Source organism: Pseudophryne corroboree, chromosome 2, assembly GCF_028390025.1.
Source record: "Pseudophryne corroboree isolate aPseCor3 chromosome 2, aPseCor3.hap2, whole genome shotgun sequence".
NCBI lineage: Eukaryota > Metazoa > Chordata > Amphibia > Anura > Myobatrachidae > Pseudophryne > Pseudophryne corroboree.
Window position 1 is genome coordinate 749,395,350 of NC_086445.1, and position 17,802 is coordinate 749,413,151.

A 17,802-nucleotide genomic window follows, 5' to 3' on the forward strand; every position below is an offset into this window, starting at 1 on the left:
GTTGACTATTAGATAAGAAACAGCTATCTATAACATACCACATGATATCCTCTATTACATTACAAAGACACAAAGTATCCCAACAGAAATCAGGTAATCCATAAAATACATTAACTAAGCATACATAGCTCATCCAATAATGAGGTTAGCGAAAGCATGTAAATTAAAAATATTCATTTACATGTTATATTACCCACAGTCCAAACTTTGAAATTATTTTTGAACTGGTTTACACACCGATTGATGTCCGCTCCTGCTGTAGCTCAGGCAGCAAACAGTATCATTGGCACAGGTTGAGAGCAGATTAGCTGAATGCAAACTGTCGGTAGAAGTACTGGAAACAGGAGCACTGGCACAGACTGCATACTGAAGCGCTGAGGGCAGATAATGACACAGGTTGACCGGGATCAGAGAGAAACACACTAGGGAGGGAGTTGTTCCGATAAATGCTGAGCCACAGTTGCAGGTTTCTATAGGGAGCGCTTGTCTGCCATTGGAAGCCTGAGTCACATGAGCACAGTACCAGTTTCTGGTTGGAAGATATATTCACCTAACTTGGAAACAACATCGCTGAGCACATGCAGCTATCTCAGCAGTATGTAAAAAAAAATATATAGTGTAATCCATGGTTACTATTAGGGAGCTATATTAGTATATGTGTATGTGTAATGTTAATAAAGTTAATTTGTATGCTATAATACAGTGGAGGGGGAAGAAGCTGCTAGACTGTCCCCACGGCAGCATCATCCGCATGCCATAGCCGGGGAGCAGGAGTCACGAGCAGTTAGAGAGGAGGTTATAAAAGGGGCTGCTGGTGCGGCAGTTGAAAAAGAGCCGGTAGCCTGTGATACAGTGAGGAGCAGTGACGGAGGACAGGGGGATCTCTTACCAGTAAAGGAGGTGACCCCCGTCGAAATTAGTTCAGTTAAGTGTGGGAATCGCTGACACCGGGAGCTGCTGCGGTGGTAGACGCGTGAGTGAGGAGAGACTACAGTCCAGGATGGACAGCGCCTTACCTCTCTCTGCCAGCACTGATTGCATAGGAGGCCAGGAGAGTGAAAGTGTGGAGGGCTGGAGCACTGGTCAAGCAAGTCGATCCTCCAAATTCAGCGGCTGGTAGAAGTAGGGACAGCCTCCCTGAGGAATCGAAGGGGCTAGTCTACAGCACAGACCCATAGACCCAAATTCGGTGTGGTATGACTGGGTGAGTGACCATCCCTCTGGAGCAGCCATTCAGCATAGAGTTGGGGGAGTGGCCTAGTCACAGCGGGAGCACAGCAGCTGAGAAGTGGGGTTAAGTAAACTCCCACTGTGCACTATACAACCCCAGCTGCATGACATTTATCAATGTAGCTACAGGAGTTGGACATATAACCTTAGCTACAGGCATTGCTTATAGCAGAATCAGTTATATAGCTGCTGAATTCAATTATACAGTATTATAAGATGATGCTGATATTTAGTGAAAGGATTAAATACATTAATAGTAACCGTTATATAGCATATTGGCCGAGATACCATACAAGGGACTGCTGAAACCTTTGCTATACGTGACATACTGGACAATTGTAAGACATATTAAAGGGTACAGCTTCCCATATAGATACTACTGCATATGTTATTTATATCATCTGTTGGAGGCTGCATAGTACAGAAAAGGACTTCTGCTGCAGTCACCAGTCTGTGAGAAACAATTTGGTTACTAGTTAGACAGAAGACTTTGTTACCTATGAAAAAAACTTCCCTTTGGACAGCTAGAAAGGAAACATAAGTAGCAGTCGCAGTCTAGCAGACACTGAATTCTACATAGCTGCAAGTAATAATTTATTGGACACAAAATGCTACAACATTAAACAAAGGCTCGTATTATCCTTTGTGTACCAGAGAAAACTGATACTTCAAAGACAGTGCCAGAAATTATTAAGGGGAAGTATCTACAGATTATTCAGTCCACAGTTAGAGCAACAGATGGGAATATCGGCCCCATGGACCCCATTAATATTCAGTAGAGACTACCTGATTTGCTATTTATAGCAGGATTGCAACATTGTAATGAAAAGATATCCTTCCAGATACTACTATAACTCTAACACAGGAACCCCAGGGCCCCAACGAGTTCCCTAACAGGACAAGGGTACCCGGGTTATTTGTTGCCTAAGAGAAGGCGGAGAGTTTTTTTGTGTTGCATGCATTTATAATTGGATAGGCACACTAAGGCAAATATTTTAGAAAGGGAAAAAGGAGTATATTAAGAAATATATTTATATATTCATATATGGCTATGTAATGTTATTAAATATTTATTACTGTGACATTAAAACTACTATACATACCATTCTTCCTGGTGTTGCTGGAAGTCGTGCGTAGAGAGCTGGAAAAGAGAATAGGTATATTAAAGTCAAAGGGAAGTTGTATTTACATGCACATGAATATATATTGAAGAATCACCTTATTAGGGGATAGGGCTTACCCAAGCAAGCCCAACCAAAATAATCTCATAGCTTGGGTGGAGGCACATTTAGGGTAATCAATCAATAGATTAGTGTGGAAAGAGGGTTACATATATATATATATATATATATATATATATATATATATATACCTGTATATATTTTAAAAAATACCGCATCAGTAAAATTCCATCAGGCATAAAATTAAAAAAAAAATTAAAAATAATAAAGCATAAAATTAATAAATTAGCTCACTTCTAGTAATAGACTTCTTACTGCTTGAGGAAGCATCCAGATGCCAGTTAACGCATCCAATCTTCTCCTAGAAGTGAGGTACTGTATTTTATTCATAGTATGCTTTATATTTTAGTTTGTTTTGATTTTATGCCTTATGTTTATTTACTGATGATGTGCTTTTTTAAATATATTTTTTTTATTGTCTGTAATTAGTTAAAAATTTTAATATCACATTTGTCCATGACAGAAAATTGTTTTGTACTTTTAATACCACACATCGTGTTTTCTGCAAAACCTCCCTTAAGTGTTTGATTTATAATTCAAATTTAAAATGCTGATCTTGGGTTTAGGATTTTTTGAAAATGGATTTTAAAAAAGCAGCTAAAATCATGTCATTTATGCAACTTAAAACCTGAAATTCAGTTTCAAAATCCGAATTCCATACCTGGGAAGATCCGAATCAGGACTCGGTTTCTGATCGGATCTCCTCAGGGGAACCAAACCAGGACTCCATTTGGTTCGGAACATCAAAATTTGGGTGGGTTCACATTTCTAAAGAAGCAAACTGCACATCTGTAATATATAACTAATTGCATATACCTACAACTACACTATATATTAGTGATGAGCGGGTTCGGTTCCTCGGAATTTTACACGGTTCCGAGGTGGACTCGAATCTTCCCGCCTTGCTTGGGTAACCCGAGCGCGCCTGAACGTCATCATCCCGCTGTCGGATTCTCGCGAGATTCGTATTCTATATAAGGAGCCGCGCGTTGCCGCCATTTTTTACTCGTGCATTGGAGATAATAGTAAGAGGACGTGGCTGGCGTTCTCTCGGTTTCTGTGTTCAGTGTGCTGCAAATATCTGTGCTCAGTGTGCTGCAAATATCTGTGTTCAGTGTGCTGCAAATATCTGTGCTCAGTGTGCTTTATTGTGGGGACTGGGGACCACCAGTATTATATAGTAGGAGGACAGTGCAGAGTTTTGCTGAACAGTGACCACCAGTATTATACGTTCTCTGCCTGAAAAACGTTCCATATCTGTGCTGCATTGTAGTATATAGTAGGAGGACAGTGCAGAATTTTGCTGACCAGTGACCACCAGAATTATATCAGTACGGTACAGTAGTCCACTGCTCTACCTACCTCTGTGTCGTCAAGTATACTATCCCATCCGTACCTGTGGTGCATTTAAGTTTTACGCAGTATATATAGTAGGAGAACAGTGCATAATTTTGCTGACCACCAGTATATAATATATAGCAGTACGGTACAGTAGTCCACTGCTCTACCTACCTCTGTGTCATCAAGTATACTATCCATCCATACCTGTGGTGCATTTAAGTTTTTGTGCGCAGAATATTTATAGTAGTAGGACAGTGCATAATTTTGCTGACCACCAGTATATAATATATAGCAGTACGGTACAGTAGGCCCCTGCTCTACCTACCTCTGTGTTGTCAAGTATACTATCCATCCATACCTGTGGTGCATTTAAGTTTTTGTGCGCAGTATATATATAGTAGTAGGACAGTGCATAATTTTGCTGACCACCAGTATATAATATATAGCAGTACGGTACAGTAGGCCACTGCTCTACCTACCTCTGTGTCGTCAAGTATACTATCCATCCATACCTGTGGTGCATTTAAGTTTTTGTGCCAGTATATATATAGTAGTAGGACAGTGCATAATTTTGCTGACCACCAGTATATAATATATAGCAGTACGGTACAGTAGGCCACTGCTCTACCTACCTCTGTGTCGTCAAGTATACTATCCATCCATACCTGTGGTGCATTTAAGTTTTTGTGCGCTATATATATATAGTAGTAGGACAGTGCATAATTTTGCTGACCACCAGTATATAATATATAGCAGTACGGTACAGTAGGCCACTGCTCTACCTACCTCTGTGTCGTCAAGTATACTATCCATCCATACCTGTGGTGCATTTAAGTTTTTGTGCACAGTATATATATAGTAGTAGGACAGTGCATAATTTTGCTGACCACCAGTATATAATATATAGCAGTACGGTACAGTAGGCCACTGCTCTACCTACCTCTGTGTCGTCAAGTATACTATCCATCCATACCTGTGGTGCATTTAAGTTTTTGTGCGCAATATATATAGTAGTAGGCCATTGCTATTGATATATTACTGGCATATAATTCCACACATTAAAAAATGGAGAACAAAAATGTGGAGGGTAAAATAGGGAAAGATCAAGATCCACTTCCACCTTGAGCTGAAGCTGCTGCCACTAGTCATGGCCGAGACGATGAAATGCCATCAACGTCGTCTGCCAAGGCCAATGCCCAATGTCATAGTAGAGAGCATGTAAAATCCAAAAAACAAAAGTTCAGTTAAATGACCCAAAAATCAAAATTAAAAGCGTCTGATGAGAAGCGTAAACTTGCCAATATGCCATTTACGACACGGAGTGACAAGGAACGGCTGAGGCCCTGGCCTATGTTCATGGCTAGTGGTTCAGATTCACATGAGAATGGAAGCACTCATCCTCTCGCTAGAAAACTGCAGTGCCACTCCTAGATGGGCCAGGGGTTTGTGTCGGCCACTTGTGTTGCTTAGCTTAGTCAGACAGCTACCTCATTGCACCTCTTTTTATCTTTGCATCATGTGCTGTTTGGGGACTATTTTTTGAAGTGCCATCCTGTCTGACACTGCAGTGCCACTCCTAGATGGGCCAGGTGTTTGTGTCGGCCACTTGTGTTGCTTAGCTTAGTCACACAGCTACCTCATTGAACCTCTTTTTTTCTTTGCATCATGTTCTGTTTGGGGACTATTTTTTGAAGTGCCATCCTGTCTGACACTGCAGTGCCACTCCTAGATGGCCCAGGTATTTGTGTCGGCCACTTATGTTGCTTAGCTTATTCACACAGCTACCTCATTGCACCTCTTTTTTTCTTTGCATCATGTTCTGTTTGGGGACTATTTTTTGAATTGCCATCCTGTCTAACACTGCAGTGCCACTCCTAGATGGGCCAGGTGTTTCTGTCGGCCACTTGTGTTGCTTAGCTTAGTCACACAGCTACCTCATTGCACCTCTTTTTTTCTTTGCATCATGTGCTGTTTGGGGACTTTTTTTGAAGTGCCATCCTGTCTGACACTGCAGTGCCACTCCTAGATGGGCCAGGTGTTTGTGTCGGCCACTTGGGTCGCTTAGCTTAGTCACACAGCGACCTTGGTGCACCTCTTTTTATCTTTGCATCATGTGCTGTTGGGGACTATTTTTTAATCTGCCATCCTGTCTGACACTGGAGTGCCACTCCTAGATGGGCCAGGTGTTTGTGTCGGCCACTTGGGTCGCTTAGCTTAGTCACACAGCTACCTCATTGCGCCTCTTTTTTTCTTTGCATCATGTGCTGTTTGGGGACTATTTTTTTAATCTGCCATCCTGTCTGACACTGCAGTGCCACTCCTAGATGGGCCAGGTGTTTGTGTCGGCCACTTGGGTCGCTTAGCTTAGTCACACATATGTTCAGGGATTTTAAATTCAATATGGGTCTGACAGAACCGTCCGGTTTCGGGACTACAACATGGTCGAATAATAACCCCCTCCTTGTTGAAGGAGGGGAACCTTGACCACCACCTGTTGAAGATACAATTTGTGAATTGCATTTAACACTGTTTCCCTCTCGTGGGGGGAAGCCGGCAGGGCCGTCGGTGAGGGTGATCTCCTGAAAGTCCAGCTTGTATCCCTGAGACACAATATCTATTGCCCAGGGATCTAACAGGGAGTGATCCCACTTGTGGCTGAACTTACGAAGGCGTGCCCCCACTGGGCCTATCTCCGCCTGTGGAGCCCCAGCGACATGCGATGGATTTTGTAGAGGCCGGGGAGGACTTCTGTTCCTGGGAACTAGCTGTGTTGTGCAGCTTCTTTCCTCTGCCCCTGCCTCTGGCAAGAAAGGACGCACCTCGGACTTTCTTGTTTCTTTGTTCGAAAGGCTGCATTTGATAATGTCGTACTTTCCTAGGCTGTGCAGGAATATAAGGCAAAATATCAGAATTACCAGCTATAGCTGTGGAGACCAGGTCCGAGAACCCTTCTCCACACAATCCTCAGCCTTCCATATGTCTCTTAAGTCGGCATCATCTGTCCATTGCATATTCTACAGGACACATTAAGCAGAAATCGACATAGCTTTGACTCTAGGACCCAGTAGACCAGGGGTGGGCAATTATTTCAGCTGGGGGGCCGCTTAACACTTCCAGTGAATGTTCGAGGGCCACACACAAGGGCGGGACCTAATATGAATGACAAATATTTGTAGGAGTAAGTCCTAGGCTGCGCAGAGACTGCACAAAGTAGATTTTTGCAGCTCTGCGTACACATACGATTGCACACTTGCACTGGCGAATTTACACTCCTCCTGGGGGCGGCGACTACCCCAACGCAGGACAGCAAAATTTGCAGCACAGTGATCATGTCTGAATCAGCCCCTTAGTCAGCAGTTGCTGCAAGATGCAAATGCAGCCAACCCAAAATAAGACCCGTTATAGGTCCCAATTCTGACCCGGTCGCTGCTGTGTATTTTCACACAGCGGGTGATCTGGTCTGAACTGCGCATGCATTGCAGTGCGCAGGCACGTCGGTCCACCGCGCTGGGGAGCGTCGGGCAGTGATGGGATGTTGCGAACAAAGCGATCGCACAGGTGATCGCAAGGTGATTGACAGGAAGAGGCCGTTCGTGGGTGGCAACGGACCGTTTTAGAGGAGTGCACGGAAAAACGCAGGAGGGACCAGGCGTTTGGAGGGAGTGTTTCTGACGTCAGCTCCGACCCGATCATCGCACTGGAAGAGTAATACCTGGGCTGAGCAGAGACTGCACAAACTTCTGTTTCTCCTGCACATGCCATCGCACCCCTGCACAGTGATTTCCCTCCCCCTGTAGGTGGCGACTACCTGATCGTAGCAGTGCAAAAATCACACCCTAGCGATCAGGTCTGAATTAGGCCCATAGTTTATATATATATATATATAACTATAAAAACATAGTAATATATATATATATATATATATATATATATAACTATAAAAACACACACACAATATACATTACACCGCATACGTCTAAAAAACACATCCACTAATAAAAATAAATAAAAAAAAACTGCTGAAAAACAAACAAACAGCATCCTGTGTAATGCTGTTATCAATCATATTCACGGCTGGTTACTAGCTCCCCCCCCCCTCCTCTCCTCCTCTTCCCTGAACCCACATAGCAGTCTCAAACCTCCCCTCTCCCTTAAACCCATATAGCAGTCTCTACCCCCCTTCCCCCACCCCTGAACCCATATAGCAGTCACTACCCCCTTCATCCCCTCCCCTGAACCTATAAAGCAGTCTCTACCCCCCTTCTCCCCCTCCCCTGAACCTATACAGCAGTCTCTACCCCCCTCCTCTCCTTCATTCCCTCCCCCCCCCCCCCCCCCCCCGGACCCATATAGCAGCTTTACCTTTGATGTATTTCTTTCACAGTGGCAGATCTGCTGCCCAGATTATCCACTGCCTTCTGCAAGATCCGCGATCCGCTTCCCTCTGCACGCTCCTGCGTGGCTCCGCCCCCTATACCGCCCAGCACCTGATGTCACAGAGGAAATCCCGGTCAGCAGATCCTATGGCGTGACCGGGTATTTCCTCAGCGGCGCCGCATCTCGGAGCTTCCTAGCGCAATGACAAGCGGCTCAGCCGGGCCGCTTGTCATTGCACAGTGGTATGGGACAGCGGGCCAGGCAGAATCGGTTCGCGGGCCGCATCCGGCCCGCGGGCCGCATGTTGCCCACCCCTACAGTAGACTCATGTCTCTTTGGGAATGTTTTTTATATATATATATCTCTTAATACAGCATCTTTAATATATATATCTCTCTCTCTCTATATATATATATATATATATATATATACATACTAGGGTCTCAATCTCTGCTGATAAGGTACCTGTCCACGCTGCCACAGCGCTATAAACCCATGTCGACACAATCGCCGGTCTGAGTAGTGTACCAGAATGTGCACGCTATCTGCAGGATCCCTGAGGATAGCTGTTACGTCAGGGCTACCTTTTGTGACACCCTAGGGGAAGATTCCCATCGTATCTTGGCCCTAGTAGGGAAAGGATACTCCCTGAGAATTCTTTGTGGGAAACTGCAGTCTCTTGTCTGGAGATTCCCGCTCTTTTTCTTCATGAGAGGAGGGAAATTTACCTCAGCTTTCTTCCCCTTAAACATGTGTACCCTTGTGTCAGGGACAGATGAGTCGTCAGTGATATGCAAATCATCTTTTATTACAATAATCATATATTGAATACTTTTCTACCATTTTGGCTGTAACTTTGCATTATCGTAGTCGACACTGGAGTCAGACTCCGTGTCGATATCAGTGTCTATTATTTTGGATAGTGATCATTGAGAGACTCTGAAGGTCTCTGCGACATAGGGACAGACATGGGTAGATTCCCTGTCTGTTTTGTAATCTTTTGTGCAATAAATTCACCTTAGCACTTAATTACACATATCCAAACAGGTGTCGGCGTTGTCGACGGAGACACCCTCTCACACACATATTTGCTCCATCTCCTCCTTAGGGGAACCTTTTACCTCAGACATGTCGACACACACGTACCGACACACCACACACTCAGGGAATGCTCATCTGAAGACAATTCCCCCATAAGGCCCTTTGGAGAGACAGAGAGAGAGTATGCCAGCACACACCCCAGCGCTATTAACCCAGGAATAACACAGTAGCTTAATGTTAACCCAGTAGCTGCTGTTTATATTGATTTTTGTGCCTAATTATGTGCCCCCCCTCTCTTTTTACCCTCTTCTACCGTGTAACTGCAGGGGAGAGGCTGGGGAGCTTCCTCTCAGCGGTGCTGTGGAGAGTGCTGATGAGTGCTGAGGGAGAAGCCCCGCCCCCTCGACGGCGGGCTTCTGTCCCACTTTCATGTACAATTTTTTGGCGGGGGCTCATACATATATACAGTGCCCAACTGTATATATGCAAACTTTTGCCAAAGAGGTCTCTAATTGCTGCCCAGGGCGCCCCCCCCCCCCCCCCTGCGCCCTGCACCCTTACAGTGACCGGAGTATGTGCGCTACCTCAGTGAAGACTGGAGTCTTCTGCCGCGGATTTCGAAGTCTTCTTGCTTCTTTCACCCGGCTTCTGTCTTCCGGCTCTGCGAGGGGGACGGTGGCGCGGCTCCGGGATCGGACGACAAAGGGTGAGATCCTGTGTACGATCCCTCTGGAGCTAATGGTGTCCAGTAGCCTAAGAAGCAGGACCTATCTGCAGAGAGTAGGGCTGCTTCTCTCCCCTCAGTCCCATGATGCAGGGAGTCTGTTGCCAGCAGAGCTCCCTGAAAATAAAAAAACCTAACAAAATACTTTCTTATAGCAAGCTCAGGAGAGCTCACTAAACAGCACCCAGCTCGTCCGGGCACAGATTCAAACTGAGGTCTGGAGGAGGGACATGGAGGGAGGAGCCAGAGCACACCAGAATCCAAATTCTTTCTTAAAGTGCCCATGTCTCCTGCGGAGCTCGTCTATTCCCCATGGTCCTTACGGAGTCCCCAGCATCCACTAGGACGTTAGAGAAATATAATTGATTAATAAAGGAAATAATATAGTAGTAGTATAACAGAGAAAGAATAGTTAAAATTAAAATAACTGCACATAAATAAAATCAAACGATAATGAATAAAACTTTTACAATAATAGCAGGCTGTAAATATATTGCAAAGTAGCCCCAAAAGGCTATTATGGCAGCAGGTGGTTTTGGATAAGTGTAAGAAAGCAATACTTATAAAATACTGAAAAAGATGGAATGATGAATATTTAGATGATAATGTGAAGCAATATACTGTACTTAGGTAATTGAGAAATAAGCTATAATTGAAATCCAAGGAAAATAACTAGTTGAAATGCAGTTGAAATACAATAAAACTAAATAAAATGAATTCCTGATGTGATACAATGCATTAGTCATGGATAACTGAAATGAAAAAGTTCTAATTGAAATACACAGAAAATAACAATATATGAAATGCAGGAATCAAATAAAATTAAGTAAAATAATTTCTTGATGAAAAACAATCCTTAGTGTATTCTTTGCCAAACTATCAAACTGCTGCCTAAAGGGTTTATTAGTCAATAATATAATCAGTTATTTAGCAGAGAAACAAGAAGAGAGTTAAACCAAATACATTAGGCCTCCAACAGTCTGTTAATTCTTGGTCACAAGGTTGATGGTTATAGTTGCTCTATTTGAGAGGGGGTTCTTTGTATTCAAACCTACAGTACAGTAATAGTTAAATATTTTACACTGTAATCAGTAGTGGAACTTGTGAGTGGTGGGCCCAGGCAGGGGTGTATCTAGGGGTCTGAGTGCCTCTGGCAAAGTAAGGCGCAGGCGCCCCACCCCACCCCCTACACACATTTGAATTAAGGTATGAGTACTGGAAATGGGGCATGGTCTTGTGGGGGATGGGCATGTACACAATAGTACCTCCAATTCAAATTATGCCACACAGTAGTGTCCCTTATTCACATTACACCGCACAGTAGTGTCTCATATTCATGTTACACCATCCCCCCCCCTACCCCTAACCCACTGTTCCCACAGCCTGACCCTAACACCCCCCCCCCAGCCTCTTCAGTGGTGCCTAACCCTAACCCACCCTTTCTAATCTCCCTCCCTGCAGCCTATCCCTAACCCTCCCACCCTCGCAGCCTAACCCTAACCCTCCCACACGGCTTGCCAATGGAGACTTTGGCACCAACTCGATCCGGATTTTGGCTTTCTGCATCGCTATCTAAGTTGGGATGCCAGCATCAGCATTCCGAGCAGTTTCGGGATGCTGGCGTCAGCTTTCCGACCGCCGGGATGCCAAACGCCTTAATGTCTCATATGCCACCCCTGCCTAAACTTCCTCCTTCCTTTACTTACCTCCTTGCACGTCTCATGCCCTATGTTCCTCTTTAGCCCTGTAGTTTTCATTCCCTCATTCCATCTCTCAGTCTCACCTCCCCCCGCACCTCTCACTCCCTCCCTCTATCGCCCATGTACCTCACTCCCTCCTTCCAACTCTCACATCACACCTGTACCTCACTCCCACCTTCCATCTCCCACACCTCTTTTTCACTCCCACCTTCCGTCTCCCCTGCACCTCACTCCCACCTTCCATCTCCCCTGCACCTCGCTCCCACTTTCCATCTCCCCTGCACCTCGCTCCCACCTTCCATTTTTCAAACCTTGTCTTCACTCCCACCTTCTGTCTCCCCTGCACCTCACTCCCATCTTCCACCTCCCCTGCACCTCGCTACCACCTTCCATCTACCTTGCACCTCGCTCCCACCTTCCATCTCCCCTGCACCTCGCTCCCACCTTCCATTTCTCAAACCTCGTCTTCACTCCCACCTTCTGTCTCCCCTGCACCTCGCTCCCATCTTCCACCTCCCCTGCACCTCGCTCCCACCTTCCATCTCCCCATGACCTCGCTCCCATCTTCCACCTCCCCTGCACCTCGCTCCCACCTTCCAACTCCCCTGCACCTCGCTCCCATCTTCCACCTCCCCTGCACCTCGCTCCCACCTACCAACTCCCCTGCACCTCGCTCCCATCTTCCACCTCCCCTGCACCTCGCTCCCACCTTCCATCTCACACACCTGCACCTTGCTCCCTCAGACAGATTATTTCCGCTAGTACAGGGATCCCCCTTCCTCTCAGACACATTATCTCCCTTAGCACAGAATAGCTCCCTCCTCCCATTATAGAAGATTCCCCCATCCCCCTGAGACAGATCTCCCCCTATCAGTCAGTACAACTCACACACAGAACCTTCTCCTGGTATGCGGTGTCCGCTCCATTGGCAGGATAGGAATCACGGCGGACAGTGTCACAATGGGAGCTGGGTAGAGATGGTACCCGCACATTGTGACTGCATAGTGTGTATTATGTGTAATTAGTCAGCAAGTGCTGGCCAGAGCTGGTTCTATATTAAATATTTGTGCAGTGTCTGACTAGGCATGTGGGGTTGCCCAACATCAGGGTGTGCCTGTGCACACATGCCACCCACCGTGTGCATGCCTATGCCCTCTCCCCCACAGCAGAGCCCCCCCTTCCCATGTGTCTCTGCCTCATGCCCTACCCCCTAATAGCAGTGTTATCAGCTGCTCTTACACCCCATGTCTCCCCCAATAACAGTGTCATATTCCCCTGTGCCCCCACTTTCCATAGTTCTCCCCCTGATAGCAGTGTCAGTTCCCCCCTACCCCCACTCCCCATAGGACTCCCACTCCCACATAGCAGTGTCATTACCCACCTTCCCCCACTCCCCATAGGTCTCCCACGTAGCAGTGTCAATACCCCCCTTCCCCCACTCCTTATAGGTCCCCCCCATAACAGTGTTATTAGCCACCTTCCTCTTACCATAAGTCCCCCTTTGCCCCATCCATATCTTACCTTTGTGCTGTGATGCGGCAGTGCTGGGGCAGGGTTCTGGCTCCGCAGGCTCAGTGCCTGGCTTCCTCTGCAGCTGCCGTCTGTGCTCAGCCACAGGGCAGGCAGAAAGTGAAAGTAAAGTCACTGCCTACCTGTGTGAGCAGAGATACGACTCTGTGCTGCTGCAGCCTCCATCCTAAAGGGCCCCATACACTAGAACGATAATGCCTGATTTCACCCCAACTCGGGCATTCGGGCCAATATATTGGGTGAAATCGGGCATTTTCTTTGTACTTTACTCCCGACCCGATCCGATGTGCATTCCCGTGAGCATCGGATCGGATCACCCTAGATCAGACATATCACGAGTGCTGCACTTGTGATATGTAGGATCCCGCAGGAATGGCTGGGATAGTAAAAGATACATCTTATGAAAAAGGACCACATACGATGTATCTTTTACTATCCTGCCGCCCGGGAGGCAGCCGGGAGGTTGAAGGGAAATCCTAGACGAAATGACGGACCGTCATGTCATATAAGTGTATGGGGCCCTTAACTCTCCTCCTGGCTGGCTGCAATAACAGAGCTGGCCCTAGCCCTGGGAACGGATGCCCCTGGGTATTCCAGATGCCCTAGACATTTGCTTATAATGCCTATTGGCAAGGGCTGCTGGGAGCTGTAGTTTATTTTGAGTCTGATGACAAGTGCGGTGCTGCCGGACACTAGTCTGATCACTAGTGCAGTGCGGTGCTGACGGACACCGGCACCGTGCCAGCAGTAACAGGCTCTCACCAGGTACAATCTGACAGTACTACTCTTCTACCCTTTGGCCACGGGAGGCACCGCCAGGCAGCGCCCCCTCCTTGCCTGGCGCCTCTGGCGAGTGCCATCCTGGCTAATGGGTAGATACACCTCTGGGCCCAGGCACAAAAATATACATTGGGCCCTCTTCTTCTGAATCACTCCAAGTCCATAATATGCCATACACCATTAGGTGACAGGGAGAGGCAGAGGATGACAGGGATAAGCAGTGGGTGTCAGGGAGAGGAACATAGCGACAGGGAAAAGTAATAGGGATAGGCAGTGGGTGACAGGGAGAGGGTGAAAATGGGTACAATCACATAGTCCGGCATACAGTCCTGTGCTGTGTGGACAGGGGTGGATGTACCTTGGTGATGGTGGTGTTGAAGGAAGAGTGTGTTACTGCATAGACTCTAGTCTTCCTGTCCTCTAGGGAGGCATCATGCCCTATCTCAAGGTGGCCACCCAGATCATTATTCAGAATGTGCAGGGTCCATCTTATTTCTTTACTGTATAAGACTGTGAAGTAACATGGTGGGAGACCAAAGTCTCCTACTTAGCGCCTATGAGATATCTGGTTTGCACCTTCCATAAAGCTGTTCCAACATTCCTGCACAGCTACCCATTTTCAGTGTAAACTTACAGTCTGGTGAGCTGTATGAAACCCTATTTGGTCCAGCTCCGCTCCATCACCAGTGCACATGTAACAGTGGGTACATCTGTTATCTATCAATAAGCCAACACAACTGGTTAAGTAACTGGGATATTCATAATTTGAGTCATCCACTGCTGTATATAAATCTGCAATATCAACATCTGCACACACATAATTTCCAACAGTGGGAACACAGCGGCCACTGCCCTGTCTAAGAGAGAGGGCCCCAACTCTGTGCTTTCCTCAGTTTGGCACTCAGTCAAGCAGGCTATTGATTCCAGAAGAATTCATAGCTCTGTGAACTAGAGGCAGTACGCGGCTGTGATTATCAGTGTTAACAGGCAGCAGGACTCCCCTATCATTCAGGCTGAGATGGCAAACAGATGTGCCTGCACACACAAGCAAGGTCAAAGGCCTGCTTTCTTCGCTAAGCCGGTCATGTGACTTTGATCAAAATGGTTGTGCGGTGACCCCGGGGAAAACTCATTGTGATACTGTATATCTTAAGTCTTTTGCCAGAAAATTCTGGTTTGTCTTATAACATTTAAATTGTATCCACTTGTTGGTCAAAGCAAGCTACAAGATCAACCACATAAATGAGCAGGTAGATCCATCTGTCGGTCAATATCTTTGTGCATAGAGTATATGGGGTTCTGCTCTGCTCCTCACAAATCTCCTTTATGGGCACTCCATTTTTAGGGGGATTTTGCATTTCTCACAGACTACTTCATATCATATACTTTATACTGTTCTGGAGTTTGCATACTAAAATATGAGGTTCCTTAAATCCTTGTGGTTTCTACATGCGAGTATCCTGCTTCAGCTCACCATGCAGGAAGGATGTTTGAAATCAAAATCTTTCACTTGCACTATTGTGTGGAGGTGGAGAAACGCTTTAAGGATTCATACTAATTTCCAGTTAGTGATCTATGACCTGTCCTTGCAGTGATTTGGAATCAATCCCTCTGGAAATGGCTGCATCGTAGGACTGCACCAGTAGCATACATGATTATCTCTGCTTATGTGCTTCACTCTAACGTAGAATTGTAGTCTTTAAACTACAAACAACTTGGAAACAACCTCACTAAATGAATGCCTTTGATATTAACACTTTCTGTGTATGGACATTTAATGGGATACTAGCTGTTCTTCTACCCGTTGTTCACACAGGAGTTTCTGATTTTCATAGTTGTAAATATGCTAAAAATGTGGTAAATCTATAGAGATGTAAATTTAAGATGTCTTAATGTAAGTAAATATTAATCCATGGTTCTTGGCGTTACCCAGGGACCATCCGTAGCAGATACAGTAAAAAGTGACAGGACTATTTTTGTACTTTATGAAATTTTTGTACTTTATGAAATGCTACTCACTGGAGGTGCAATCCAAATTTTGATCCGATTGTCCGTTTGGGCATTATCGTTTGCACAACGCAAGCCACGCATCGGTAATGATGTCATTATATCAACCCCATTTTCATCCCCTTAGGGAGGTTTATTAAAATTCTAATTACTGTACGTAGTTTTCCTATTTCTGCCTGAAGAATATCTTTGATAAATATCAGCTTCCTAACATATATGGAAGTAAGAGAATTAGTGAACAGTCAGTCTGTCAGTGAGAGATACCGTAAAAGTAACAGAACCATTTTTGTAGTTTATGAAATTCTAGCCACTGGAGATGCAATCCAAATTTTGATCCAATTGTCCATTTGGGCATTATCGTTCACGCAACACAAGCCACGCATCGGTAATGATGTCATTATGTCAACCCCTGTTCATCCCCTTAGGGGAGGTTTATTAAAATTCTAATTACGTAGTTTTCATTTTTCCCACCTGAAGAATACCTACAGTATGTTAAATTTCATCTTCCTGAGATATCGGGAAGTAAGATGAGTCAGTAAGTCAGTGAGTGAGTGAGGGCTTTTGCATTTATAAATATAGATTATTAGATACTATATTCATATTTTTAAGCCAATATATGTATTACTTATTTTATTGTATTATTCAATTATTTTTATTAAATACCTGAGAACAAGCGCTTCTTTCCTAGATTTTTTGTACCATATGGAAGGGTTGAGTAATTCCCTTTATTGAGAGCAGCGAGTTGTTCATTGCACTGATTGGAGATCTGTGCCACATTTCTCTTGCTATCCTAAGTAAGCAGTATATCCAGTTACACCTACTGTATAGCAGGTATATCTCTTGCAAGTACTCGACCACTGGTGCAAACACAAGTGCCAAATATGATCATGAACACAAAACTGCCATGTTAAGAGAAGATTAAACAAATACAAGTACACTTATCTGTAGAGCCACATAGTAACTTATTGCACAAATCCTACATTTTACAAAAAGTATGTAAAAGTCCTTTAATTGAAATATAGGGGGTCATTCCGAGTTGTTCGCTCGTTGCCGATTTTCACAACGGAGTGATTAAGGCAAAAATGCGCGTGCGCATGGTACGCAGTGCGCATGCGGTTAGTATTTTAGCACAAAACTTAGTAGATTTACTCACGTCCGAACGAAGATTTTTCATCGTTGAAGTGATCGGAGTGTGATTGACAGGAAGTGGGTGTTTCTGGGCAGAAACTGGACGTTTTCTGGGAGTGCGCGGAAAAACGCAGGCGTGCCAGGATAAAACGCGGGAGTGTCTTGAGAAACAGGGGAGTGGCTGGCCGAACGCAGGGCGTGTTTGTGACGTCAAACCAGGAACGAAACGGCCTGAGCTGATCGCAATCTGTGAGTAGGTCTCGAGCTACTCAGAAACTGCTAAGAATTTTCTATTCGCAATTCTGCGAATCTTTCGTTCGCTATTCTGCTAAGCTAAGATACACTGCCAGAGGGCGGAGGCCTAGCGTGTGCAATGCTGCTAAAATCTGCTAGCGAGCGAACAACTCGGAATGACCCCCATAGACTTTTTAAAGAAATGGATTACCAGATTATTTTATTTGGTACATCCTGTCTCATTAGCTGTAACCAGACCTGTTTTACTGTTTTACTTTGGGAATGAGTGGTCAAAAATTGATAAAAAGGAATTCCTTATGGAATACTTAAAGCCAAGGGCCCTCATTCCGAATTGTTCGCTCGCAAGCTGCTTTTAGCAGCTTTGCACACGCTAAGCCGCCGCCTACTGGGAGTGAATCTTAGCTTATCAAAATTGCGAACGAAAGATTAGCAGAATTGCGAATAGACA

At 45.2% G+C, this 17,802-nt stretch overlaps 2 long non-coding RNA genes across 3 annotated transcripts in view; one reads left to right on the forward strand and one right to left on the reverse strand.

The window, feature by feature from the left end:
- Nucleotides 1-808, reverse strand: part of LOC135051167 (uncharacterized) — a 94,583-nt gene extending 93,775 nt beyond the window's left edge. For both annotated transcript variants that reach the window (XR_010242090.1, XR_010242089.1), the window contains exon 1: nt 238-808. This is a non-coding gene — a long non-coding RNA (uncharacterized LOC135051167). The remainder of the gene's footprint in view (nt 1-237) is intronic.
- Nucleotides 713-17,802, forward strand: part of LOC135051168 (uncharacterized) — a 184,823-nt gene continuing 167,733 nt past the window's right edge. The window contains exon 1 of the long non-coding RNA XR_010242091.1: nt 713-1,204. This is a non-coding gene — a long non-coding RNA (uncharacterized LOC135051168). The remainder of the gene's footprint in view (nt 1,205-17,802) is intronic.